At 43.6% G+C, this 15,490-nt stretch overlaps 3 long non-coding RNA genes across 7 annotated transcripts; all 3 read right to left on the bottom strand.

Annotated features, from left to right (window-relative positions):
- Nucleotides 1–3,249: 3,249 nt before the first annotated feature.
- On the bottom strand, nucleotides 3,250–5,347 carry LOC123082014 (uncharacterized). Its single transcript, XR_006438906.1, has 2 exons — nucleotides 4,617–5,347; nucleotides 3,250–4,529 (listed from the first exon to the last, which is right to left on the bottom strand). It is a non-coding gene; the product is annotated as an uncharacterized lncRNA (long non-coding RNA).
- A 1,491-nt stretch (nucleotides 5,348–6,838) lies between these two features.
- On the bottom strand, nucleotides 6,839–10,148 carry LOC123086127 (uncharacterized). Of its 4 annotated transcripts, XR_006440515.1 has the most exons (5): nucleotides 9,410–10,143; nucleotides 9,227–9,339; nucleotides 8,973–9,143; nucleotides 8,584–8,669; nucleotides 6,839–8,490 (listed from the first exon to the last, which is right to left on the bottom strand). It is a non-coding gene; the product is annotated as an uncharacterized lncRNA (long non-coding RNA). The 4 variants fall into 4 exon arrangements; XR_006440513.1 differs by having other exon boundaries at nucleotides 8,584–9,143; nucleotides 9,410–10,148; XR_006440514.1 differs by having other exon boundaries at nucleotides 6,839–8,669; nucleotides 9,410–10,142.
- A 2,852-nt stretch (nucleotides 10,149–13,000) lies between these two features.
- On the bottom strand, nucleotides 13,001–15,197 carry LOC123086126 (uncharacterized). 2 transcript variants are annotated; one of them, XR_006440510.1, is made up of 2 exons: nucleotides 14,656–15,197; nucleotides 13,001–14,313 (listed from the first exon to the last, which is right to left on the bottom strand). It is a non-coding gene; the product is annotated as an uncharacterized lncRNA (long non-coding RNA). The 2 variants fall into 2 exon arrangements; XR_006440509.1 differs by having other exon boundaries at nucleotides 13,001–13,377.
- Between the last annotated feature and the right edge of the window lie 293 nt (nucleotides 15,198–15,490).

The raw sequence follows: 15,490 nt of genomic DNA, 5'->3' as shown, positions 1-15,490 counted from the left end.
CATCAACCCCGTTCACTTGAACGCTTCCGCTTAGCGATCTACAAGGGTATGTAGATGCACTCTCCTTTCTACTCGTTGCTGGTCTCTCCATAGATAGATCTTGGTGTTACGTAGGAAATTTTTTGAATTTCTGCTACGTTCCCCAACAGATTGAGGGTTCGTTCGATCCCCAAGTGTAGCCTTTCTTTTTCTCTCCTAATTTTCTTGGGCCACCTTGCAGTGGGCTAAGGCCCAAGGGGGGAAAGGGTTGCGGACGAGAATTTTGCCACGTGTTCACTGAATTAGTAGCACTTCGCATATATGTTTTAAATGCAAACTGAAAGCGTAAATTCATAAAAAGAAAACGTATTGTGACGGTGAACCCACGGAGTCAACTCGTGCTTTATTATTAGGGAGGGATAGACTAGCACAAAGCCCGTGCGTTGCAACGGGGGAGAAGAAATCATATTGTCGTCAGCCCAATATATAAATATGGCTCATGATCCATTGATCCATGTCCCATATTTTAACACGGCGATGCACCTGTGTTATCAATTATCTTTCTCTTGGCCCTTGTCAAAAGTGGTTGTGTTGTCCACCTTATCATAATACGTCTGGACATGATCAATCCCAAGCTCAGCCACCACATGCCCTGCGTTCACCCCGCTCCTCCATGTTGACATCTCGAAATCAGTCATCTGAACTCTCAAGCACACAAGTCTTAGAAAGTTGTTAAAGGGATGCATTGCACATGATAAAAAATGACATGAACAAACCATACATATTATTTTCCCTTTCTAAAGAAACTCAAGCAAAAAGGAAAATACCTGAAACCAACGGCCATCAAATAAAATACTTAGATGGGTTCAATGGACAATCATCATATATAGAATCAAAGAAATTTGAACTATCATATAAATTAAATGCACCCGTGCGTTGCAAGGGGGCATACATATCTATGGTACAAAATCAATTTTGTTTAACATATATCTTGAAGATGCATATTCTATGGTTCAATACCAATTTTGTGTACATCAGGCATCATTGTCGGTCTTTTTCTACTGTTGAGGTACTCCTTTTCCTCCATCCCACAACTCTGCCTCTCTGAGTCTTAAGTCATCTTACAATGACTCTCTCTTCTGTGTGATCTTCCGAGAAAAGAGGTTCATGTTGCCTAGGGCTATGGACCGAGGCACTATATATTCCTCGTCTTGAATGGATATTGAATGATGGATGCTGCCTCAGGTTGTAAGAAATGTTTTAATGTGAATTATTCTAGTTTCCTTTTCTTCAAGGATGGTTGGTAAATGTGTCTACCATGTAGTAACCATGAAAAATCAGCACGATAGACATCTACAATATAGCTTTATGAGATAGCTTGAGCCACTACTTTCAACAGAAAATGTGAGAACCTTTTTGATGGGAACTCATAGAAATGCACATTTTCCATCCTACCTAGTGTTGATTTTGCAAAGTTCACACATGGGAAAAAATTGAGTGCATAAAAAATATCAAATATATAATCAAAACATTCACGTAATCACGTGCACAAAATAACTATATAATAAAGAGGGGGTGGTCGACTATCTCTTCAATTAATTAAGCGAAATTAGATGGCAGACAGATACATTCCCAAACTATGATTTTAGGCATGAAATTATATTATTGTTCATCATATAAAAGAAATCACATTGTCATTAGCCCAATAAATATGGCTCATGATCCATTGATCCATGTCCCATATTTTAACTCGGCGATGCACCCGTGTTGCCGATTATCTTTCTCCCGGCCCTTGCCGAAAGCGGTTGTGTTGTCCACCCTATCACAATACGTCTAGACATGGTCAATCCCAAGCTCAGCCACCACATGCCCCGCGCTCACCCCGCTCCTCCATGTTGACATCTCGAAATCAGTCATCTGAACTCTCAAGCACACAAGTCTTAGAAAGTTGTTAAAGGGATGCATTGCATCTACCACGTGCCAACATAGATGAACAGCCAAAAGCTCGTCACATGATAAAAAACAACATGAACAAACCATGGATATTATTTTTCCCTTTCTAAAGAAACTCAAGCAAAAAGGGAAATACATGAAACCAACGGCCATCAAATAAAATACTTAGATGGTTTCAATGGAAAATCATCATATATAGAATCAAAGAAATTAGAACTATCATATAAAGTAAATGAGCCCGTGCGTTGCAAGGGGCATAAATATCTATGGTCCAAAATCAATTTTGTGTAACATATATCTTGAAGATGCATATTCTATGGTTCAATACCAATTTTTTGTACATCAAGCATCATTGTCGGCCTTTTTTTTTTACTGTTGAGTTACTCTTTTCCTCCACCCCACATCTCTGCCTCCCTGAGATCACACGGAAGAGAGAGTCATTGTAAGATGACTTAACACTCAGAGAGTCAGAGATGTGGGGTGGAGGAAAAGAGTAACTCAACAGTAAAAAAAGGCCGACAATGATGCTTGATGTACAAAAAATTGGTATTGAACCATAGAATATGCATCTTCAAGATATATGTTACACAAAATTGATTTTGGACCATAGATATTTATGCCCCTTGCAACGCACGGGCTCATTTACTTTATATGATAGTTCTAAATTCTTTGATTCTATATATGATGAAAGGCCGGCAATGATTCTTGATATACACAAAATTGGTATTGAATCATAGAATATGCATCTTCAAGATATATGTTACACAAAATTGATTTTGGACCGAGGCACTATATACTCCTCGTCTTGAATGTTTATTGAATGATGGATATTGCCTCAGGTTGTAAGAAATGTTTTGATATGAATTATTGTAGTTTCCCTTTCTCGGAGGATGGTTGGTAAATGTGTCTACCATGTAGTAACCATGAAAAATCAGCATGAAGGGACATCTACAATATAGCTTTATGAGATAGCTTGAGCCACTACTTTCAACAGAAAATGTGAGAACCTCTTTGATGGGAACTCATTTACAACAATGCACTGGCCCTTTAGAAATGCAAATATTTCCTCCTACCCAGTGTTGAATATGCAAAGTTCACACACGGAAAAAACTGAGTGCATAAAAAATATCAAATATATAACATAAACATTCACGTAATCACGTGCACGGAATAATTATACAATAGAAAGGGGGTGGTCGGCTGTCTCTTCAATTAATTAAGCGAAATTAGATGGCAGAGAGATACATGCCCAAACTATGATTTTAGGCATGAAATTATACTATTGTTCATCGGATAAAAGAACACGTTACATGATAATGAAAAATCACAATAAATTGATTCATATTCAGCAGCAAACTTGTGTGTCTGTACAACATAGCTTAAGAAAAGTTGGAAGAGTTCAATGTGACTAAACATGCTAGACATGGATTCGCATGGTGACTGAAGGAGCAATCTCCACTGAACTGAATAGAGCACCAACAAATGTCACCATGTACTGCCAGTACGGATGCGATAGCAGAGACCTCAAAGTGTTTGTTTCTTTTCCTTGAAATCACCACTCCTGATAATTTAATTATTTATTTACTGTAAGCAAGTGAGCAGATTAGCAAAATAGAGGGAGAACAACTCTATAATTTTACTATGAAATAACCGGTAAAATTTTCCAGATCACAAAATTCAGATACAGGACACGGAGTGGATGTATACCCTAAGCACTAACAAATTTATGGCTATTTTATAGTGAACAGTTAGCTACTTGAAGTGCAGCTCCTGGTCAGTTCAGCAACTGACCATGGATTGAGCAAATTTATTATCCTTTTTAATTAATCTACTTCAGCTTACCGTTTGTAATGAATATAGTTCATCGGAATATAACACAACATGGAAACTAAACCGAGCGAGAGTTTGTCTCTAAAGCAGACCTGATGCCTTGAGAGCTATGGAATGGTACTGCATAAATGTAGAGACGCAAATGTTAGGCATGAACTGGTTGGTCTTTCATCAAGCAATAATTGATAAAATATTAAAATCAGGCAATTTTCAAGTTGAAAGCATACATACAGAGCCGCACAAGTAAAAGCCCCGTCGTCGGAATAATCTACCAACTTCCGATTTCACCTGGATCGGATTGGCTTCAGTGTAGATCGCATTGTACTGAATAATCCCCACGAAAACAAATGAACCGTGGACCCTCGCCGACTCTTTGGCCGTCAATGCCGGCAGCTTGGAACAACAGATACACTTGTTCTAAGTGTAGATCATACACCAGATACACCTGTTTCTTCATATTGATTTTCTAAACAGAGGTAAGAGCTTGACCTAAAAATTAGAGTGTATCTCAATCCTTCATGTGCATATCATCAAACAGGTTGTGGGCGGATACTCATGAACATGGTTCACGGTTTACCAAATACGGATTGTTAGTGAAAACTGGAAACGCTAGAGAAAGAAACAAGAGAGTAGTTTGGCCATTGCAAATCCATGTACTTAGATGAGAGCGGAGGGGGTGCATTGCTAGCAGCTAGCTCAGAGTTTTCGCTGCTTCTTGCTGCCTCCTACTGGATGCTAGTCACCGCTCATGTGGTCCTGCTAAACACCTGCTAATCAGTAAGATAAGATAACAAATTTAGCGCAGAGAGCATCAGGACAACAAGAGAAGATGCGTGTCCGCAGGCCGCACATACCAGGCTGTACCACCGCCCCACATCGATCAAGCTTAGTCGGGAGGAGCAGGACGTCCCCTTCCAGTCGGTGGCCAATCAATATGGGTCGCAGCCAGGGCATCAAGGATGAAGTCCGTCGGCACGAGCATGAAGTCTGTGCCCTGTAGTGCCGGTATCCATCCATCCAGCGGCCAAGCAGGCCTGGGTCGCAGCCGAGGCGGCGTGGTCACTGAAGCCATTAAGAACGCCGCTATGGATGAGCGCAGGCGGGTGCGGGCGACGGTGGACGGGAACGTGGCTGTGGGAGCGCCGACACGGGCGGCGGGCGGTGGTGCTGCGGATCCAGCCGTGGCACCATGTGCGCAAGGAGAACAGCGGGCACCCAGGCCGCGCCATGGTGACCACTGCCTGCCCACTCCTGTAACGGCGAGGCGAGCGTGCAACCCGCCGGAGCGAGGCTCGCAGTGCGGCACTCCCCTCCCCCGCCAGGCACCACGTCCACGCCGCCAGTCCACCACCTGCCCCGATGGTGACGACCATCGAGGTTAGGGACCCGAGGATAGCTCGATCCGATGTTGCGCGGTTGCTAGAGGAAGGTTGTCGGGCGGGCGGCGCAGATTCGTGCCGGCCGGTAGCGCCATGTAGGGTTGCGGTCGGGATGCAGCGATGATGAGGGGGGAGCCGGTGGCGGCGAAGAAAAGCGCTCGCAGGGGGACGTGCGTGCGATGAGGCCGAGCGGGCCGACTATGTGTTGCTAGAGATCCATGCTGCGATAGGAAGAAAAAATACGAAACGTTATTTCCACGATAGCCGCTTTATTATTAGTGAAAAGATTATTAGTACCACCTCGTTTATATTATAATTTTGTCTATACAAATCGTAAAAGCGTATTATGACATGAGAAGAAAGCGTATTGTGACGATGAACCCACGGAGTCAATCCGTGCTTTATTATTACTAGTAAATAGTAAATATGCCCGTGCGTTGCAACGGGGTAACCAAATTGCTTAGGTTGTGTCTTCTTCAATTTCAACCACCGTCCAACCAGAACCCGATGTGGCATAACAGCATTTGGATTGTACCGCTATGTGCAGTAGTGGCATGGCATGGCATGTAGATTGTGTCTAGCATAAGCCGGAAGCAAGTATCTCAATGTATTTTTCCATCCTCATTTAAAGCAGGGCAGCTCGCAGACATGTCAAAATGGCCTCTATTAGCATTCCCCGATATAAATTGTTAACATAAAAGATTAATTCATTTTCTTTACAACGAACACGGCTGTCCCCCCATTAGCAAAAAATGCTGATAGTACATCAAGGCTTTCATCTACAACGTCCGAGGCCAAAGAATCTGAGCATGTACCTTCGGAAGTAAGCACACTATACGAAACAGAGAAGCAAACAAAAATAGAGTACCCTTCTACTTTGGGAGCTCCAACACCAACAAAAGCTTGCCACAACTGTTATCACAAAAGCTACTGAATGAGCCAAGCAAAAAAATAGAAAGGTTATAGGAAACAGTCTGTACGTCTCCCTCAAAGCCAACAACGATCCTCCATGGACAAGACACTTCATGGTGGATTAACCTTATGTGGAACACAGAACTCATCATGTGAGTCCACGTCGCCTGAATGCCCCTCTTGGCTAGGGTCAACCTTCTCTGGATCATAGAACTCATCATGTGAGTCCGCTAGCACCTTGCTCTCTTACAACAAAGGGAACCTGTTTATAAGAACCCGGATAACCCAAGTACTCCAAAAGTTGTCCTAATTTTTGCATGACAATGGTTTTAAAGTCTGACTACTTATTGGTTGCATGGCAGCATGGACTACTCGTTCTTATAACACACATCTAATATATATTTTCCTTTATTCTGTCAATTTTTTCAGTGAGATTCTATCACACTAACATACAAATCAACACTCGTGGGTCATGCTGAATTAGCTTCCAGATACATACAAAATGTAAGTCGTAAAGACAATGGACATATCAGAATCTATGGAAGTGCATAGAGAAATCTGGGAGATGAGTTTCAGTTTTGTCAAGTTTGTTACTTTGTTTGGTGTTAACAGAGTCGATGGACATGCCAGAAGAAAAAAACAAATAGATACAGCAGGTTGATTTCCTACCAACTTGACAATGGTGTGTCATTTTTTCTGCAGTAGATTAACTCGTGAACAATGCCATCCTTGTAATCGGGGAATAATTGAAGAGAATAGTAAGCAAAGTATTCTGCCATCTCGCATGAATAGTAAGAAAAGTAGTTTAACTCCTGAACATTTTTTTCGTACAGTTTGGAAAATGCTTACTAACCGATATTCCCTCTATTCCTAAATATAAGTCTTTCTACAGATTCCACTACATACATACGGAGCAAAATGAGTGAACCTACACTCTAACATAGTCTATATACATCCGTATGTAGTTTGTATTGAAATCCCTAGAACGACTTATATTTAGAAACAGAGGGAGTAGAAGAGAAATCAATATTCTCACATTGAAGATATGAGGCAAGCACCCACCTACAATCTGTCCATCACCCCATTGGAAGCCAAGCTCCCCTTTTGCTCGGTTCCTCACTGCTGCACGTACCGATTAGCGGGGACATATTTTTTTGTCCTATCTACTTTGGAAAAGAAGAGGTAAGGACCTACAGTACTGCAAATCTTCATATTTAAACATATTAACAATCCCTTGTTTTTCTTTCAGAAAAGCAATCCCTGGTTTTATTATAATTATAGATTATCTTAAAATCGATTTCTACTTTGTGATTTGTCAAAGCATAAAGAACTGTGTAGAATAAGAGGTCGTATTTCAATGATTTGGATGTTGCATTGACATCAGATAATTACCTACTGCATGTAATAGCTAGTGATCGATGGATGCAAGTTGGTATAACTTTAATGTCAAATGTATAGAAAAATATCCAAAGTCTACTCCTGGTGTTGCTGCAAGGATTAGATGCTGGCATGCTGTGACTGGAACCAGCAGAAATTATACAAAATGCACAATTTTAAAATTTATGAACTAATTGAGCATGTTTTTCTCTTCGTGTTGCAGGTAAACAAAAACATATAGATCAAATAAGTTAGATGAACCAGCAGATATTTTATTAGTGAGCTCTATAGATGCAGCAATCAGTAACAGACCATCTCCATGAGCTTTGACTCCATGAATAGTACTTAATACAGGAAAAAGGGAAGGCCAATATTGCTCAATTGTTACTGAAATTTTAAAGGAAATCAAGTGGCACTACAACATCAGGACATATGTGTAGAACGAAATGCCCATTGATTGCAGTAGAAGACAATTCACTTCATATCCTTTCAGAATAACACATTAACTCTTGGAGCATGTACAACAGAAATGGAACATAAAGCTAACCAAGAATACATATCCATGTGCGCCACTTTCAGAATATATGACATAGTACCTCTGAGATATCTAACTTGTTGTTTCCATGCATTCAAGAAGCACTTAATTACTTTCAGGGATCTTATTACAAATTTAATTTGTTTGATTCAAACTTATGTAGTAGCATGGCATTTTTCTGAGACATCCAAAAAAATATGTTTACATATCAAATAGGCAACACCAGTAATTATTGGTCCAAATAAGGCATGGACAGGTTTGCATCTGCTAAAGAACATTATATTGTTTCTCCTATTCCACAACCTATGACCACATTTAAGCATGGACAGATTCGTGTATATGATAACAGAACAACATGCTCCATGTCATAAATCACAGGCTAGGAGGAAGCGATGCAGATGAGGGTGGATTAGCATACTTGTTAGCAGTTGTGCTTGTCAGCCTAGTGGAGGATGTAGAGGTAGGTGACAGAGCTTCTTCACCTCGGGTGACTGCACCGCCATGTTCTTACATAACATAGTATTCCTACAAATATGCAATTCAGAATAGAAAGGTACAATTATCAGGCTCAGTACCCTATTCAGAACAGAAAAACAAATCTTATTAATTGAAAGGTACCTTGTGCAGATATATAAAAGTTCAGTACCCTGTTCCTCCTTTCCAAATCTACCAGACTGCTTAATTTACAAACAAAGAAACCTGTGCTGCTTGCCATGGAAGAGATGGAGGCGGGAAAACAAAACCTTAGAAAACATGATGGTTGTATAACCCCAGAAATGTCAAGGATTTGGCATGAGTGTCACAGGCGGCCAAGCAAATCTGCTACTTATCAACACACACACGCATGCACAGTACATATTGTCAACCAAAGTAACAACAAATCAGAGACATGTGCCTCATGTTGTCCCCACAGTTCAATGGAATGGATTGTATCTAATCAGGACATCCAATCAGTGGTTTCATCATCACAAAGAACTCACGAACATGTACAACAATGGAGCAGGTACCTTTGTCTGCTTGGAGCTCCTTGTGCGGGTCATGTTGTGGATGCCCTCCATGGAAGGAAGGACCTGCTGCTGCTGCTCCAGCCCGAATCAAATCAAGGTGGTTAGACCCTACAATCCATCCATATACAATCAGGTATTTGCACTGAAGATGCAAATAGTCCACTGTAGACACTGCAGCAGAGAAGAGAGGGAGCTTCACCAATAGAGCAGAAAAATCAAATGGAATCCAACAGAGAGAAGAGAAGAAGGAAGACCTGCAGATGGTGGAGCCCTTAAGGATGATGACCTGCAGATGGTGAGGGAACCCCATCACCATCTGGAAGAAGACGGCTTGAGCTACTGGTCCATGGCGATGTTGGATGTGTGCCTGCGTGAGGGAGAGAAGAGCATCAGGGAAGGGGAGGGAAGAAGGGCAGAACCATGGCATCGACACTCACCAGGGTGGAACATTGACGAGCAGCTCCATGGCGTGGGTCTCCTTGACGAGCAGGTCCGATCCAGGCGCGGATCTTTCCGCCGCCATGGATCTCCCACTCCTCTCCTCTCCTCTCGGGATTCAAGCGGTCGTCGACGGATAAGAGGAGGGGCGGAGCGGATTTTATCCATCGTCGAGGTAGCCACCACCGTCATCATCGCCGTCGGTCACCATGGCCCAGCGGCTAGGTCTTCCAGTGCGAGGAGTGAGGGAGGGAGGGAGGGCGGATCTGACCGCTGCCTGAGCTGTCGCGGGGGGAGGGGCGCCGCGGCCTTGAAGGCCCGCCTCCAACTACAAGGAGTGCGCGCCGCCGCGCCGGATCCTTCTGTCTCCCGCGCCCGTCCATCATCACCCGGCTCCGGCGAGCTCCTGCGTGGGTCACCGCACCGCCCCACTTTTCTCCCTTCTTCTCAACCTCACCACCCAGTCTCTTCTCTGCCATGGATCCGCCCGGGAAGCCGCGCTCCGGCCTTCCTCGCCCCCCGCGTCGCCGCCCACCTCCGGATCCGCCTCCAAGCCCCCGCCGTGCGCGGATCCGCCCCCTGCAAGCTCCAGTCGCGCCGCCCATGTAAAAAGGACCGCGTTTTGAATATACCAAAACATAGGGTCCTTTGTGCAAAATTAAAGCGTTTTTCCAGATCCACTTAAACAGGGACTGCGGGTTGAATTCGAATAAACTGAAGGACTTTTATGCAAAATCGATAGCGACGACGGACGACCAGAACCACTCCGTGCTTTATTAGTAGGGAAAGATTATTATATTATTATTATTATTATATTATTATTATTATTATTATTATTATTATTATTAGGGATAGACTAGGAAACATGCCCATGCGTTGCATCGGGAGAAAAAACACTTCAGATGCGTCTAATTCAATATTTATGGTTCAAGAACCTCTTCACACCAGCCCACGTTCTTTATGTCTGCGTGGCAATCCACCCATGCCGCCGCATATTCTCCTTCTCCCCATCCCTGATTGTGGTCGTGTTGTGAATGTCCATGCTTTGCTAAGAGGAAACTCCAGTTGCCTATATATATTGTGTACATCGACAAAGTACTACATCCGTTCTGATTTATTGGTCCCTTTTGTATTTCGTGCCCCACTTTAACTATAGATTTGACTAACAAAATATAAATAGTAGGTCATAAAACTTATATTGTTGGATTCACCTTTAAAAAATTTCAATGGTACTATTTTTGTCGTATGTAACTTACTTTTTAAAATTAAATCAAAGGTCTAACTTTGCACAAAATACAAGCGTGACTAATAAGTTCAGACGGAGGTAGTAGTATCGAATTCCAAAACAAAACAAAAATAAATTTATGTGGGAAAAAAATATAGGCAACTCACTGAAGGATACAAAGCGAACCACACACACGTACGCGCCAAAACACAAGAACAAACCACAGCTAGAAACCTGCAGAAAGGACCTTCAAACAAACAAAATAATCACACCCTCATGCATACATTTAAACCAGTATGGACGTTCCTGTGTTGATATTGTAGGACTAAAATTCATATTGTACATTAGATTGTGCACAACAGATTACATACCTCAATATGTGTGTATAAATATTCTGATTTGCTGGCCTATTGAGCTGTACGGAAGCACCTGGTCGTGGCGAGGCTCTGCCAAAGCTAGCAGTAGCAGGACTCGTCTACCGAGTACATCGCTGAAGGTTGGGCGCACGTACTAATCGAGCCTCGCACTACAATCCATCATGTAGTGTTGACCAATAGCAAGCAAATGTGCAAGAGTCTAGCGTCAACGCTAGGGAGAGGAGGCTTCTCCGTCTTGTTTATAATATCAAACCATGTGTATCACGAATTAATTAGGGTAGGATCTAGGAGGCTTGATTTACAGAGAACGAACTTACCGCCAGTTAGATCGACGTAAAGGCAGTGATTGCAATTTGGAGAAAAAAGTGTATGTAGCTGAGAGGAGGAAGGCGAGTCACGTGAGATGGACAGGGAATCAGACTGCTATTGTTAATTGTACTTGTACAACCCAAAATCCACCGCCGATGAAGCCATCGGTGAGCAGCATAAGCAGCTTGTAGGGATTGCCTTGTGAGGGTCATGGTTGTATGGGCTGACAGCTATAGGGCTATGCCCCGCACTCCTCTCGCTGAGGGTCTCCTCCGCCATATCACCAAGCGGACCGCCACCTCGGGGGCCTGGAGCAGCTTGTAGAATAGGACTGCGCTGTCCGCGGCTTGAAACTCCCTTGCACGCCGTTATAGTCCGTGCACCACAGCACTGCCCCTACGTGGTCTCGTCAACTGAGGCCTTCCGAGCGCCACCACCTAAGGACCCGACGCCAAGCTACGCGGCGCGACGACGCCTCGTCGACCAGCCGAGCTGCTCCATGTTGTCCGCACATTCAAACACGACGGCAACTGCTGCATCTCCATCATCGAGGTCGTGCATTCCATGCATTACGACCTTAACCATAATGACAACGACTACATCGTCTCTGCTAGGACGGTCTGGCGAAGGAAGACGGAGGTGCGGAGGAGTCGGTTCGTGTTCATGGCGGCGGCGCGTATATGCATCCATCGTCTCTGCTAGGATGGCCTGGCGAAGGAAGACGGAGGTGAGGAGTCGGTTCGTGTTCATGGCGGCCGCGGCGTATATGCATCCATCGTCTCTCCTAGGACGGCCTGGCGAAGGAAGACGGAGGTGAGGAGTCGGTTCGTGTTCATGGCGGCGTCCGCGTATACACATCCAGGAGAACATGATCGTACTCGTATTTATTTTACCATACTCGTGTTCTTTTAATATTAATATAAGGTCAGCCCAGCGGGTGCTGTAAGCGTCGAGACTCATGTATTTCCTTTTTATATAAGGTCACAACCCAGCCCGTGCGTTTGTCGTGCAGGCCGAGGCCCAAGTAACGTCGCAGCGAGTCGATTAAAAAACAGACTGCGGATTAATACCACCTCGCATATCTCTTCCTATAAATTGTAAAAGCGTATTATATGAAAAGAAAGCGTATTGTGACGGTGAACCCACGGAGTCAATCCGTGCTTTATTATTAGGGATAGAGGCCCAAGTAACGTCATAGCGAGTCGATTAAAAAACAAACTGCGGATTAATACCACCTCGCATATCTCTTCCTACAAATTGTAAAAGTGTATTATATGAAAAGAAAGTGTATTGTGACGGTGAACCCACAGAGTCAATCCGTGCTTTATTATTAGGGATAGACTAGCAAAAGGGTCCGTGCGTTGCAACGGGAGAAAAAAAATTGATGGATCAATTGAGGGAAAAAATTGGCTGCTAGTTTGGAACATCAGATATGATGTCTGCTTTGGGTGAACAACACTAAATGACGGAATTCTTTCCAAGAATATAATACCATAAAATACAACAATGGTTTAGAACTATAGCAGTTGTGAAAGCACTTACCAGCTCTTGTTGCAATTAGGGCTGCAAACGAGTCGAGCTCGAGTGAGTTGGAGTTGGCTCAGCTCAATTCATATGAAAATTTAAACGAGCTCAAACTAAGTGAAGCTCATGATCGAGCTGTAGAACATGACTCGTGCTCAGCTTGTAACGATCTCGAGTAGAAATAGGAGTCAGGCATCTCAGAGAATCCATCCAAAACATTAATTCTTTTTCATGTTACATTCTGCGACAGTGTGCAACATATCATGAAAAAATTCACAAATAAAAATTCATAAAGTACAGTGCACACACTTGATGAAGAGCCCTTATACATAGTCACAAATTCTATAGCCTTAGTCCTCTCTCTCATGATCGTACATTTCTGTACTGTCGGCATGTATCAGAATTGGCTCCCATGGTCAAGATAAGAATGCAGGTAAATGTGCGTGAACACCTCATGGTTGTGTCTGCCACCTTTCATAAATAAATCCATGCTGCCTCCCATGCTTGAGTATCTAGAAGAAAACATTTCAATCTGTAGCAATAATAGACAATAAGCAATTATTTTAAGCTCTAAACCCATAACTCCCTCTAGCCGATAACAAATTCCACTACATAGATAAATTGCATTATGTGCTTTGACCAAGTTCATTGTGAAGAGAATATTGTCCTTTTTCTGAAACCTTAAACCCTTCTGAATGATTTTGATGCATAGCAGTAATGTCATACATTTTGCGCCATCAGAAAATATTACCCACAAAAACCTTGCATCCACTAAACAACTGTTGTTGAATCTCAAAGCTAGATTTAGGTATTGCAGAAAAGTGTAAGCAGGGCCGGAGAGCAAAAGGTGGAAATAGGTCCATAAAGTGATCGGAACGGAATTGTGACCTCTCTGTTTTGAAGGTTGCCGAACAAAAATAGAATTCTAAACCAGAATGTTCAGAGACTACTATGCATGCTCCAATTGATACAGTGAGCCCGACATCATGCCCAATTAGAAACGAAGCTCGCATCTACAGGAAAGACAGGATTTTTTTTAACTTACTTCTGCCTTGTAGTGATGAAACAAACACAAGGCTAATTTAAGTGACTAAGGGCCTCTCTGGGAACTGTCAACCGCAAGTTCCTACTGAGTTCCAAACCGTTGCAGAGCTAGTAGAATTCATACATGCTCTTCGCTGGTTGAAGTTTGTTTGAAATTAAATCAAGCTAAAGCCAAGCATATGATCAAATGCAGTTTAGGACATAATTTTGATGGATGGCTGCATACTGATAGCGTTTATAGAACTACATTATTTCACAATCTGAATACAAAGACAACATGAACTGGGAGAAATAAATGAGTAGAGCCTGAGCTTTCTGAACACCAATTAGACAATTAGGAGATACAATTATACCTCCTGTCCAGAGGATCCAATCAAGTCAAAAGTCCCAAGGTCCCAAAAAATAATTGTCTTATCAGCTGAACCTGGATAAGTTTTTGGAAAGAACAGAAAGCAAAAGTTACAACTAACCAAGTCTAGATTATATAAATAGTTTTAGGCGAAAGATGTTATTTGGTAACAAATCTCCTGTTCTTGTATAGGTTTTACAATACATTATCATCCAAAATGCCTATGTCCAGCAAGTGAGAATATGATCTTTCAGTCTCAGAATATGAATCTTTCAGACTTGAATCAAACAAGGAGCAAACAGAAACTTCTTCGTGAACTTATGTGTTCATGGATTAGAATAAAAAAGGAAGCAGTAGTCAAAAAAAAACAGGGAGCAGAAGTACCTTGTGAAGGGGGTATGGAATAGGCAGTAGTACCTTTCTTGTCAACATAGTGGTCATGGTCAGGAGGGTGCCGGAGATGCTGTTGTAAGTTTTCGCTCCTCTAGTTGTAGGAGACCGTATCGATGTATCGACGTCCAGCAGTCCACCGGCAACAGGACAGAGGTGGAGGCCATGACGGCCCTCGTTGGCGAGGATCTAGCCGGCTCCCAGCTCTCCACTATCAATGCCCACCGTAGCAGTGAGCTCTCCTCTATGCTGCAGCCAGAAAAGGGGTGAATCCGAATCAAGCACGCGTGCGCGCGCACACACACAGAGGAGGAGGATTGGGAGGTGCTCGTGTGGGGAGGGGTAGAACTGAGGGAGTTGGCCAGCCGATGGAGAGCGGCAGTGGCAGAAGATGAGGAGAGAGATGAGTTGGGGAAGGTGTGGCGCCGGCGGTGGAAAGTCGCAGGGGTTGGGGCACTTCGGGTAGGGGTGGCCCCGGCGGCAGGGGGCGGCATTGGCGGAGCGCGACGCTGGGGCGGGGGCGGCGGCCGCCGCACGGGGCGGAGGGGCGGGGGGCGGTGGCGGCGGTGCGCGACTGCTTGGTAGGGGTCGGTGGCGCGGCGGCGCACTGAAGGAGGAGATGAGGTACCCGTACCGGTCCAGATTAAGTTGAATAATAGGACTGCGGGTTTCTTTCAGAAAACTCTAGGGGTATTTAGCAAAAGTGCGATGACAGTGAGCGGGCAAAAGCGATAACTTGCCTGGCTCCATCCCAACATTGACGCGATAACTCGCATGGCTCCAGCCCAATATCGACTACGACTCTCTCAAAAAAAAACATCGACTACGGTTGGAAATAATTGTCACCAGCGAATGAAACGGG

The sequence above is a fragment of the Triticum aestivum genome, chromosome 4A (assembly GCF_018294505.1).
Source record: "Triticum aestivum cultivar Chinese Spring chromosome 4A, IWGSC CS RefSeq v2.1, whole genome shotgun sequence".
NCBI classification, from domain to species: Eukaryota; Viridiplantae; Streptophyta; class Magnoliopsida; order Poales; family Poaceae; genus Triticum; species Triticum aestivum.
Note: the sequence above shows the minus strand (reverse complement) of the source record. Positions and strands in the feature narration are given on the sequence as shown.